Source organism: Urocitellus parryii, chromosome 14, assembly GCF_045843805.1.
Source record: "Urocitellus parryii isolate mUroPar1 chromosome 14, mUroPar1.hap1, whole genome shotgun sequence".
Lineage (NCBI taxonomy): Eukaryota > Metazoa > Chordata > Mammalia > Rodentia > Sciuridae > Urocitellus > Urocitellus parryii.
Genome location: NC_135544.1, coordinates 11767744 through 11772230, shown reverse-complemented (window position 1 = coordinate 11772230; position 4487 = coordinate 11767744).

The window sequence follows — 4487 nt, the reverse complement described above, 5'->3', positions numbered from 1 at the left end:
CAAAATGTTTGTTGACCACAATATTTTAAATTTCAGCTGATATAATTTTTTTCCTGTGGGGTTTTTGTTTGTTTTGTTCTGTTTTTTTTTAATGCATTTTTTTAGTTGCAGATGCATACACTACCTTTATTTTGTTTATTTATTTTAGCTGGTGCTGAGGATTGAACTCAGTGCTTCACATGTGTGAGGCAAGTGCTCTGCCACTGAGCCACAACCCCAGCCCCAATTTATTGTAATTTTAATATTTTTAATTCCCATTGTTCCTTTAAATTTATGAATTCTATGACTTTTAAGTTTTTAATACTTCTTGACTCTTTTTCTCAATTCTCCTCATTTCTGATTTAAATACTTATTACTTTTTTATATACTTTTATTTATTTATTTTTATGTGGTGCTGAGGATGGAACCCAGTTCCTAGCATGTGCTAGGTGAGTACTCTACTGCAGAGCCACAACTCCAGCCCAAATACTTATTTCTTTTATTGTTTCCTTTTTGTGTGTGTTAGGTGATTACACTGTTTGCTTTCCAAAACTTTGAGATTGATACCAACAGTTTTGTACTTCCCTTTTTCCTTCTGATTAATAAAGCAGAAGTCTGATAAAACCTCTGGCCACAAAAAGTCACTGTATCATATCTTATCATATCATATCATATCATATCTTCATCTAGGTATCACCATTTGTAAAATCCTCTCTATTCTACTATTGTGAGGATTAAATGAGATATGTACAAAACAGAGTGAGCCTTCAGTCAACAGTACCTATGATTTCTTTTACCATCATTTTTACTGTTATAAGTATTTAAATAAGCCAGGTGGGGTGGCACACACCTATAATTCAAGGGATTCGGAAAGTGTAGGGAGGAGAATTCCAAGTTTGAGTACAGCCTCAGCACCTTAGCAATGTCCTTAATGACTTAGCAAGATCCTGTCTCAAAATAAAGTGAAAAGGACAGAAGATGTAGCTCAGTGGTAAAGCAAACCTGAGTTCAATCCCCAGTAACACCCACCCCCATCCAAAACAATGGAAATTAATTTTTTGTAAGAATTTCTTTTGATTCTTCCTTGAAATATTATATCCCTAATTTCATTAGTTTGATTTCTCTTGTTCAATGGAATGTGGGATATATAATCCCTCCTTTTGCTATCTATTTAGTCTCATTTGACCTCACACATAATCAATGTTACTGAAAAGTAAATATAGATATTGTTGGAGTTATCTACTTTTTTCTATTTAATTCCTGTGATAAGTGTCACTTGTTTATTACCAATAAAGACATTTAGATAGAAAGGCCTTATTATGCTTCAATTTACATACACTAAGTCATGAAATGTTCACAAGGAGATAATAAGCAAGTTCCATTTCCCCCCAGGTTCACAAGTAAAGAAAGTGAGGCACAGAGTACAGTAAGTGCCATACTCAAATTCACACAGATATAAAGTGACAGAGGCCAGGCATGGTGGTGCATGCCTATAAACCAGCAACTTGGGAGGTTGAGGCAAGAGGATCACATATTCAAGGCTAGCCACAGCAATTCAGCAAGGCCCTAAGCAATTTAGTCAGATGAGACCCTGTCTCAAAATAAAAAATAAGGGCTGGAAATGTATCCCAGTGGCAAAGCATCTTTGAGTTCAAAGCACAGTACCTAATAATAAAAATGATGATGATGATGACAATGATGATGATGTGACAGAGGTGGGACTTGAACCAGGCACTTTAGCTGTGGAAGCCATGCTCTTCACACTGGTTCAGTTCAGCTGCTTAAACCCCAATCAGCTTGCTCTATCACAGTCTGATAAATGTGTATTGTCATTTGTTTCTATAACTTTGTTTTGCAGTTTCTACCATTATCATCTATTTGCTTTTGCATAAATTGGGAGGCTTTTTATCTAGGCCTTTTATCCATATTTTGTATTAATATTCCTTTATCAATTATGCAAAGGATAAAGCTTTGACTGGACCCTTTTACTCCAACATCTGACTCTTCAAAAAGTATAATTTCCGTTCTGTTTTCAATGTATTCTTTATAAGTACAATATCATGTTTTGGTTTTAAAAACTTTATTTATCAATATTTATTTATGTATGTTTAACATATTATGTATGTTTCACTGTCATTTTTCCAAAAGTGACTTTAAATCATCCAGTCTATTTTCAATACAATCTGAGAGTCTTTTGTTTGTTTTTTTTTTTCAGTCAGTGCAATGGATTGAACCCAGTGCCTTGTGCATGTTATACCCCCAGCCCTTGAGAGTCTTATTTTTATAGAAGTTAGTACATTTGCATTTATTATAATTATTCTAGTTTTAATTACCCTGAATTCTCTCCTCTGTTTTTATTGTTTCCATTTATATGTTTTCTATGTTGTATACTTTTCCTTCTTTAGTAATATTTTAAAGATACAGCAACCTTATCTATATTTATCACACTTAGAGCATGTCTACTTACAAAAATATTATTTATTCTAGTTTATGCTTGAAAATAGTAGTCAAAAATAGCAGGTAATCATGTTGAATTCCCTCAATGCAATAAAAGCACAGAATTTTTATATTCCTCTTCCACTCCCTCTTTTCCATTCTTCTACTTCCAGATCCCTTAAGGAAGGAATATTGTTTAGTATCAATATTTTCATTGTCTTTTTGTCAGTTACATCTTAATTCAGTCCCTTTTAGTAGTTGTTAATTGCTAACAATACAATGACAAAATTTCTCTAAAACTTGTTCTCTAGTCAGAAGAACTTGGCAATATATTAAATTGTTTTTAGATGTCTTAATGCTGTCTATCACCAGGCATGTTGGCACATGCCTGTAATCCCAGTGACTCAGGAGGCTGAGTCAGGAGGATTGCAAAATCAAGGCCAGTCTCAGCAACTTAGTGAGGCGCTAACAACTTAGCAAGATCTTGTCTCAAAATAGAAAATTTAAAAAAAAATGGTTGAGGATGTGTCTCAGTGGCTAAGCACCCTGGGTTCAGTGCCCTGGACCAAAAAAAAAAAAAAAAAAAAAAACCTGTCAAGCTGATCTACTGATCTGCATATTTTTTCTATGTTTATGGATCTATAAAAGTCTTTCTACTTTACAGAAAGAGAGAAAGAAAAGGGTATAGGAAATTCTCAACTAGGTAATTATTCTTTAAGGCATGCCTTCACCTTTAAATATTTTAAAGATACCTGTCTACCATTCCCAGATTTTTAATAATCTGTGTTACTATATATGAAGTTATAATAATTTGTATTGTTTTGAGTACTTGTCTCTCCTTTGATCCATATTTTTTAAAGACTACCAAATTATTAGCCAGGCATGGTGGCACACACCTGTAATCCCAGCAGTTTTGTAGGTGAGGCAGGAGGATTATGAGTTCAAAACCAGCCTCAGCAAAAGCAAGGTACTAAGCAACTCAGTGAGACCCTGTCTCTAAATAAAATACAAAATAGCCATTGTGTGGCTCAATGGTAGAGTGCCCCTGAATTCCATCCACAGTACCCCTCCTCCCCACAAAAATATTTCCAAATTATTAAAGTTCAAATTTAAAACAGTTTAAGTACAGATATCATTCTCTGGTTGCTTGACCTTTAAAGGGTCATAAGTTTCTTTTTCTGCAATTGCAGGACATTCTCTTACTTTAATAATTAACTCTGTCCCACTCCTTTACACATTTTCCTTAGCCACAATATCTTTAAGCCCTTTTAGTAAATTACTAATTTGTGTGTGTGTGTGTGTGTGTGTGTGTGTGTGTGTGTGTGTGTGCAATACTGGGGATCAAATCCAGGGCCTCACACATACCAGGCACATTGCTCTACCACTGAGCTACATCCTAGTCCTTCTGTTTTTTTTTTGGATTCTTTAGTCTGTCACCTGACAATGTTTTGTATCAATGAAACTGATATTTTTGTTTTGTATTGTTTTGTTTTGTTTTGTTTTGTTTTGTTTTGTTTCCAGGAATTGAACCCAGTGGCAATTAGCCACTTAGCAACATCCTCAGCACTTTGTATTTTTTTTTATTTTGAGACAAAGTCTCACTAAGTTTCTTAGGGCCTTGCTAAATTGCTGAGGCTGGCTTTGAACTTGCAATCCTCCTGCCTGAGCCTCTTTAGTCACTGGGATTACAGGCATGCACCACCATGCCTGGCTACATTTTTTTTTTTCTAATGCTGCTCTTACTTGCCCTACATCTCATATGTTGTCAATACAGTTGACCCACCCCCCACCGGACAACTTGATTTCTGTGGACTTTACACCTTTTTTTTTTTTTTTTTTAGTTGTCAATCAGCCTCTATTTTACTTATTTCTATATGGTACTGAGGATCCAACCCAGTGTGTCACACATGCTAGGCAAGCACTCTACCACTGAGCTACAACCCAGTCCAACTTTAGACTTTTAAAATCTTGTTAGAAGAAATTTTGCCCATTCTCTGAATTATGTTTCTTGTCACTTCTTAATTTCAGTTGTTATTGATTTTTTTTCAGGCTTCTTTTAGGCTCTTTATAGG